Genomic DNA, 9,018 nt, shown 5'->3' on the forward strand with positions numbered 1-9,018 from the left:
ATCAAAGCAAGATAAAACCCTTCAACAGCGCTCTGAATCTCAAAGAAGAATCTCTCTTCCATTCAACAGACACCGGGTAACAGCAGGGAAAGTGTGTTTCATGTTTTTAGTCTAGCTACATTCACTTTGGAAAAAAAGGCAAAGAGCTGATTTGTGAACAGACTACCTAATTTCACTTATATAATTATATAATAACTTCTTAATCTTAGTTTGACCCAGGCAGTTACTTCAGCTTAAAAGAGAGGCAGAGAGAGTTCTCAGGGTTATTAAATTTTATATCCATGTCAAGCAAGCTGTAGTTTCTGTTTTTCTTTATATCTTTTACTAGTTCTTGAAAGCACTTAAAAGAAATAGGGTCATACATGTGGAAGGAGGCAATATGCCATGAACAGGATGGAGTAGTGCTTATGCACAGTAGTGCTGTTTACAATGTTTTTTCTTTTCATTGAACAATGTACAAGGACCTCTTATATCTCTGTGAGTCAGAGCACACAAGTGTTGCCTGCCTGTTCTATCACTCAACTTTTCCTTTGTTTCCCATCAAGTCTCATGCTTCTGCAGGTAAAGCCATGGCACAGAAATCCAACCAAGGTTCAGCCCACCCCAGCAATACAGCTGGGGTTGCATATGTTCTCAGCTGAAGTCCCTGGATCCACATTCTCCACATTTGACCAGAAAAGAAGGACTTTTCCATTAAAAGATATTAATCATACAAGACCAGTAATTATTTCTCTAAGCTTGCCTGTAGTTTAAGCATCAGCTTCTAGGCTGTGTGACGTATGACATTTGTTTCCTCAGAGAATGGGGGTCCATATATTGCACTGACCTCAACTCCACTTTTAAGATCCCTTTAAAAAGCTTTCTGTGTCCTTTTGCACAGCTGCATAAGCAGGTCTGACAAGCTATATGAGGAGGTTTCCATTCACAAGTCTGGCTTTGGCACAGAAGTTATGTGTTCAGGCAGGCTGTTCCATTTGTCCGCAGCTTTTTTCAGAAGCTTTTGCATATGTTTTACAGAATAATTCATTAAATGTGATGCTAAGCAGCAAACAGGAAGAAACCAAACAAACTAAAAAAATTAAAACATGATGGACATATTAGTTCTCAACACAATCCTTTAGCTTGTGCTATGAAATCTAAATCCTACCATGGAGATATGGTGGTACCAGCCACAGACATAGCAAGCATGTTCTCTAAGTCTATTAAAATATTATGAAAGCCAGACATATTTAAAGAAGCTTTTAAAACACTAGCTGCTATACATTGCAGACAACATTTGTAAAATATTAACTGCTTTATTGCTAATTTTGTTTTGAGTCATATATTGTTTAATTAGGATTACTCAGGAGCAGATGGTTTTCTTCATTAAATCATAACATATTCTACCCAAATGGAAGCAGCTGTTTTTTTGAATACACTATAATTTGTTTCCTACATGCCAGAAACCACTCTGAAGGGAATCCAGACTATAATCATTCAGTTTGTTTTCATAGGAGCTTATTTACAATAAACTTGGAAAGTTTTTAGAAAACAGAAGTCAAGTGTAGGGGACATTTGTCAGCAATAGCAATTTTTATTATTGAACTTGGTACTAAATCTATATTCATGGAAGTACTTACAGATGTGCATAAATGATAGTCAAGTGTTGTATACAGATATTGGTACAAGAAAACAGCATGCAAAGAGTTTCCAAAATATAGAACAGAAGAGAAAAAGGACAAGAAAAAATGCTGCTGATGAAAAACAGAAAAAGAAGCTTGGATGAAAAGAAACATCATCAGAGTCCCAAGGACTTTCTCTGGCAGCCACAATGAATCCCTTACAATTTCTCTGAACTGAGCTTCAAATGCCACATGCACTAAAATGCTTTGTAATTCTTTTCAGTGCATTTAACAAAACGTTTTTTTTAGGAAGGCTTTTTCTTAAATTACTGGGTTCCAGTCTTCTCTCTACAAAGCAGAGCAGAGTTGAAGATCCCAGATTACATTCTTATTGCTTCACTTACCATGCACTGACATGCAGAATCAATAGAGAGCTCGATTGTACATGTAAGGATCAAAAGATCCTGCTTTCCTATGCTGACAGATTTCTGATAGGTTCAGCCATATAATCTGTAATCTCTGTATGCATTGAAAATTTTAGATGTTCCTCAAAGCCTCTGGAATTACTGGGGGAGAGCAGGACTCCAGATGATAAGTTCCAAAAATGTACAGTTTAAATGTGGGTTGACACTTAGGCAGTTATCTTACATTCTTTCTAAGGTTTTACACCTTCTGGATCATTCTTTGTCCTTCTCTCTTTCCCCTACCTCCACTGCTCAGCTTTTCTGCACCTCATTTCACATCTCTTGATTTTTCCCTTCTTTTTTGACTGAGATTTCTTTGGTCTTTTTGTCTGAGTTCAAATAAATTCTTCTACACACCATTTCATATTAACTGTGTAATATTAATTATAAACACAGAAACTACTCAGTAAACAATCTGAGCAGGCATTGTGCATGTATATGTGTGTGCATTAAATTTAAAAATGAGAAAGTTACAGCATTTGTAAATATCCTATACAACCCTTGCTAAGAGAGCGATAGAAGGTCTGGTTTTACTAATGACAAATTCTATTTAGATTCCACATTTCTTCTTTAGATTTGAAAAGAAAGTAACAGAAAATAAGCCTTATTATAATTTGTCTAATTTTCCAGAAATATAACTATCTCAATATAAAAATCCAGTTTTATTTAGATGAAGCCAGGGTATCTGTACAAAAGAACATGTCAGGACAATATATTACTGTGATTCAATGCAGAGACAATCTCTGAAACTAGGAGAGGCATATCAAGATATATTTATCCATCAAAAGTTTTCCCCATAGAACCCACTACTGAGTTGCCTTAGTGTGCTTGTATTTTCTATTTTCGACTCAAATTCAGTTTAGAGAGAAAATATTGTTTCAGCTCATGTTCTTGTTCACAAATTGCCTAAGCCAAGAGCTAGAAATTCAGTGACTGACATCTAAGTCAACATTCAGAAAAGGGCTTTCAAAAGAATTAGATTTTCTTTTGAAAACAAATTTGATTTGGAAAAAGTTATAGGACAGGAAAGCCTATTAATCTAAATTAAAGGCCAGTAATTATTTTGAGAGGAAAAAAAGCGTAGTTCTCAAAACACTGTACGACCGTGCTAGAAGTTCACTGAGCCTTTCATCACTTTGTCACTGATTCCATTAATTCCAAAATTCCATTTTACGATTCCTTTTCTACCAAAATCTGAGAACAACATTTTTCAGATTTGTGTACAAAGCAGATTTCTATACCATCCCTTGGATGGAAGGGAACAACACAGATAGACCGTGGCACCTCGTTTTGGTATGGATGGGAATGACAGAAAGCAAGAGTGAGGCCAGAGGACAATTACTGAGAAATACTTCTGGGAAAAGGAGACATACTGAGTATTCAGCAAATGAGCAAGCATCCTATTACACCCTCCTGGTTGTCTGCACCAGGGCTCTGCATGAGCCTTCTCACCTAGTAAGAAAATCATACTTTCCTCCATTTCTGTCTAAACAGCAGAATTGTCTTTCTCTACCTTTCTTTTAAAACAGTTCTTAAAGGAAAGTATTACCTCAGGAAAGGTACCAAGCTCTGGAAATTTCTGTTCCCAAGATGACAGTTTTATATATTTACAAACAACTTAAAAGCAGAGGGCTGTTCTTTGCAACTGTAACCATAGGAACAGAGACCAGCACCTGCATTAATAGAGGACTGGGATTCCACTCTGCATAAATTACCTCAGCCAAAAAATGCTTACCTATTGAGGCTGTGCAATTAAATAAACATTATTCCAGCATCTCTTTACATCAGTGATGTGGAGCAATCTCTTGCTGTCAGGGACAGAACTACAGCCTCACAAACTTGTGGCTGTTAAAGCCCCCAGATTTGTGTAGCTTAACAGAGAAGCCACCTCCCAGCTGTTCTTCCCATTTTGTTTTCACTTGTTTTATTCTTTTTGATGCTCTTCATCTTTTACAGCCATATTCTTCACACTCCCCTTTGCTGCACTTCTCCAGCTTCTCTGCAAGTAATGCTAAGGAGGGGGTCTTTTAAGGTGACTTTCCTACTCAAAATCGCTGCTGTTCATGTGCACTATCCTCTGTTAGAAAACAAAGGATGATACAGTGTGCTATGTCCTGACATGTACCCCCCATACTTTAGGGTTTTCCATCTCCACTACTGGCTGAGACACCAGACTGCCAGTTTTCATCCCTAACAGTGAAATGGCACCACATGCCCGAAAGCTAAGGGCTCTTTTCATGAAAAAACTGCACTATGTGGTTATCTGCAGCACACAGAAAAACATTTTGCTCACTAGAAAAAGTGTTTATTTTGGATTACTCTTTTTAATGGAGGATGGATGTGAAAATAAATAAGCCCCACTGACTTCTTTCAGAGATAAATTTTCTTGTACTTCATAGTAATAAAGATGTAACTGCATTTTTGAATGCATCTGGCAAACACAGATAGAGTGATAGTAAAACTGACATGCTGAAGTAGCAGTGATATGCTAAATTTGACATCTTCCTCTCGCTAATGCATCTGGACACCAGAACCAATCATTCATAAAGTCTCCTTTGAGATTTGTGGAGATCAGGTTGAAGCAAGAGTCAATGGCTGTTGTTTTACATCTATTGAAATGTAAAGCCAAAGAAATCTAAGTATGCAAGTACAAAGAATCTACTGAGCAAATTGTGTTGCAGTGTGAGGCCAACAAAAGCAAAAAACCAATTTAAAATATTCATACAATCCTATGTCCAAATAATCAGAACATTCACAAAACATTCATCTTTTGAGCTATTTTTCATGCAGTCTAATATAATTTCCAGTTATTGGTCATGAAATTATTAGCTGATATAACTCCTTGTATTTTGCATTTTATCTCAGTTTATACTGCTGGGAAGTTAGAGAGGGGTAGATAAAAGCTGCTAAACAGTGTCACTTCCACAAATAAAAAAATTCAGTCTTCAGTCCCAAGTCTTTGCCTGATCACCTTGCTGAAATTATATTCATTTACTCCAGAACTTTCTTGTGATGTGAACCAACTACTTCCATCCAGGACAAAACTGGAGCAAAATTTGGAGCCTGTTTCACTCCAGGGACTGGTTCAGGCAGGAGGAGCAGAACTGTGCCCAGCTGGGGTCCCTCCATCCTAGAGTCATTCAGGCATTTCCCACCAGGCTTTGAATCCCCTGTACTTTCCTGCCACCTCCAAGGGCAGGCAACATACATTTTGGTCTTAAAACTACAGGAACATGCCTCTGGCATACTGTGACACTCCTTAGAGTATTTGAGGAACTGCAGAAAAATTACCTCCAACACCATTCTTTCCATCTTCCCTCAAAAAAAAAAAGAAAAAAAAATTTTGAACAGCAAGGAACATAAAGAAAACTGCTGTGGAAGGAACTGCAGCTATTCATAGTGAACAAACGGCGTCAGGTGCCATTCGCCCCCAACACCTCCTCTCTAGCTGTCAAATACGCTTGGGAAAAGATATTTTGAAGTGTGTGTATATTACTGGGAACAGCAGGGGGATGCAGACTGTGCATTATGCTCGCACAGTGCTCAGAAAAACAGAGGCTCAGTACTTCCATAATTTCTGAAAGCTGTCTTCATTAACCCATTCTTCAAGTCTCACAACAACAGACCCACTGCACAGCAGATGCCCATTCCTCTCTGTATCAGGGGCAAATTCTTCCCACATTGAACACATGGCACACTTATAAAAGCTGTTCTCCCACACAGAAGCTTCAGTTCTTGTGCTTTTGCAGTGGCTTTTAATAGGTCTTTATGAGAAGGTGATTTTTTTAGGACTTTTTTCTGTGAGAAATAGTAATTTTCTAGTTACCATTGGTTACCTTCTATTCTTGTGGTATGATAATTCTTGGAAAGGGATGGTTATGATTACCCCCTAGTGTCTCCCACGAGCTCTTGATCCAGATTTAATATAGATTCATAGAATGTTATGGGTTGCAAAGGACCTTAAAGATCACTTAGACCTAACCTCCCCTGCCATGGGCAGGCAGACCTCCCATTAGACCAGGCTGTTCAAGGACTTATCCAACCTGGCCTTGAATACCACCAGGATTGGGGCATCCAAAACCTCCCTGTGCAAGCTGTCCAGTGTCCACCGCCCTCTTGGTAAAGAATTTCTTCCTAATATCTAATCTAAACATCCCCTCTTTCACTTTGTGCCCATTGCTCTTTGTCCTATCACTGCAGTTCCTGACAAAGAACCCCTCTTTGGCTTCCCTGTGGGCCCCCTTCTGGTACTGGAAGGTTGCTGTGAGTTTTCCATGCAACCTTCTCTTCTTCAGGCTGGCCAGCCCCAATTTTCTCAGCCTCTCTTTGGAGGGGAGGTGCTCCAGTCCTCTTGTCAGCTTCACAGCCTCCTCTGGACTTGCTCCAACAGTTCCATGTCCTTCTTCTGTTGGGGACACCAGAACTGTACATAGCACTCCAGGTGGGGTCTCACAAGAGCAGGGTAGAGGGGAAAAGTCCCCTCCCTCAACCTACTGCCCACACTCCTTTGGCTGCAGCCCAGGGCACGCTTGGCTTTCTGGGCTGTGAGCACATTTGCCAGCTCACGTTGAGTTTTTCATCAACCACGGCCCCCAAGTCTTTGTCCTCAGGGACTTTGTCTCAGTCACTTCTCTGCCCAGCCTGTGGGTGTGCCTGGGTTTGCCACAACCCAGCCACAGGACCGTGCACTCACTCTATTGAACTTCAAGAGGTTTGCATTGACCCACCTATCCAGATCCCTCTGGATGGCATCCTGTCCCTCCAGTGTGTCAGCTGCACCACAGCCTGGTGGCACCAGTGAACTTGCTGAGGGTGCACTCAATCCCACTGTCCATATCACCAGCAAAGATGCTGAATAGCAGTGGCCCCAGTACCAGCCCCTGAGGGACACCACTCATCACTGGTCTTCATGTGGACAATGACCCACTGACCACAGCTCTGTGCCTGTGACCATCCAGCCAGTTCTTTATTTACTGAGTGGTCCACTCACCAAGGCCATGTATCTCCAATTTAGAGACAAGGACATCATGAGGGACAGTGTCAAATACTTTGCATGTGAAAGACCACATGCAGGGAGAAACAAAGCAAAAAAAAAAAAAAAAATCAACCCTGTCTTTATGTTCAACACCTTGCATAGCTGGAGGAAAATTACCAGAAAAAGACTAGACCAAAAAGATCTCCAGAGCTAACACCACTCTGTTCTTTGGACACACACTGATCTAACTCATACTAAGCAAACTAAAGTAATAGGGAATGACCCCAGTGGGACAGTGTGATTAGATCAGTAGCAAGAATTTGCTTTTTTTTTTTAATTTCTATATTTATTACGTTGGTTATCTGATCTCTCTCCAAGCTATTGATGCAAATGCGTTGCAGTTCAATGCAACACAGGGATTATCCCAATTGGAAAGGCCTCATTTAAAATACGCTGGCTAAGATCTTGTAGCCCTTGGTTGCATTGGGAATGCACATCTTCAAATTAGCTCCAAAAATGCTGTAGAAGAAAACCAGAGTCATCATGTTTACCACACTTTGCTGCGGCTTGGAGTGACTTTGTGCTTGCTGTTGCATTTCAAAGCATACCTTGTGGTTTTAAGTCCTGTTTCCTGAACTGACTTTCAGGTATTTTCCATGCTGTTGGCAAGCTCAAGGACATGAAAATTAAGAGATATTTATTATCTTGTGGAACACCTAACTTTACCTCAGGCTTTTACAGAAAGAAGATGAGAGCTGAGTTCCTACAACACATTTCCAAAGGCTGTTGACAATTTGTTTCATATTTCTGAATTGACTTTTAAAAGGCAGTCCTTGAGAGTAATATTCTATTTTCCTTGAAATCTCAGCATAAGTTCATAAGAGCAGCAATAACAAAAGAAATGATTGAGCAGGACACTGCTTGATGTCTTAACTCCCTGCATCACAACCAGAAGTTTATTTTGGTATAGAAAGAAGCCGTTGCCCTTGCTGATCAGTGTTGCAGACTGAGGATCAATGTTGATATACTTTACTGTTTGAAATTAAGGGCAGTGGCCACAAGAAATCATCTTATCACTTCCTAACCACTTAATGCATCAGCTAAACCTTGGTAGCTGCCCATCTGAGTGTCTCTCACTTGCCTCAGATGCAAATAAAATGCATTGTGAAGGATTAATTGCATACTGCTTGTCACATGAGCTGGTATCTGACTAAGCATATGATCTTATGTGCACTTTAAGTGTGAATCAAATCATCACATCACCTTAACCCACCAGATATCTTCTGACTGCATCAGGCCAAGGTGAGGACCATGGTGGATTCTGTAGCTCAGCTGATGTGGGCTAAATCATCAAGTAATGGCAACACAAAGTCATTTTTGTCAATACTTTTAGAGTCTATGAAGACCCTGTCAGAATAATTTATTCCACATGAAACATTGCATATAATACTCAAGCTGTGTTTCAGCTCAAATTCTGCAAATGAAAATTGTTGTGTAAGAGGCATTGCCAACACAATCCGCTCAAATTTCATGGACCAGGCTCAAAATAAATTAAAAGATTGCCAAAAAGTTCTGAGTTTTCTTACTTGCCTCCGGGATATGTTTAGCTTTTGTGTTTTTTCTAAATCCCCCTAAAATATTTTCACTTTTTTTTCCCCTAAAACCTTACATACTGAAGTCACACTCTTTAATGTAAGAACAGTGAAATGCTTGAATTTTCATTTAACAGTGATTAGCAAAAAGCTATTCATTATCATGAAGCTTTAGGTGAAAGTGTAGAAGTTATAAATGCAACAAACAAGGCGACATTTTAGTAGCATGTAATTCACCAAAGTCATATGTGAATGGACAATAGAAATAGTAGCACTTTAGAACAACAGCAGAGGATTAAAATCCACAAGCAAGCATGACATTTTCTTGCCTGGGTTTAAGGGATTAAGTAAAAGCAAGGCTGGTTTTAAAAAGTTGAGATTCTAGT

Source organism: Fringilla coelebs (assembly GCF_963513975.1).
Source record: "Fringilla coelebs genome assembly, chromosome: 6".
Classification (NCBI taxonomy): Eukaryota; Metazoa; Chordata; class Aves; order Passeriformes; family Fringillidae; genus Fringilla; species Fringilla coelebs.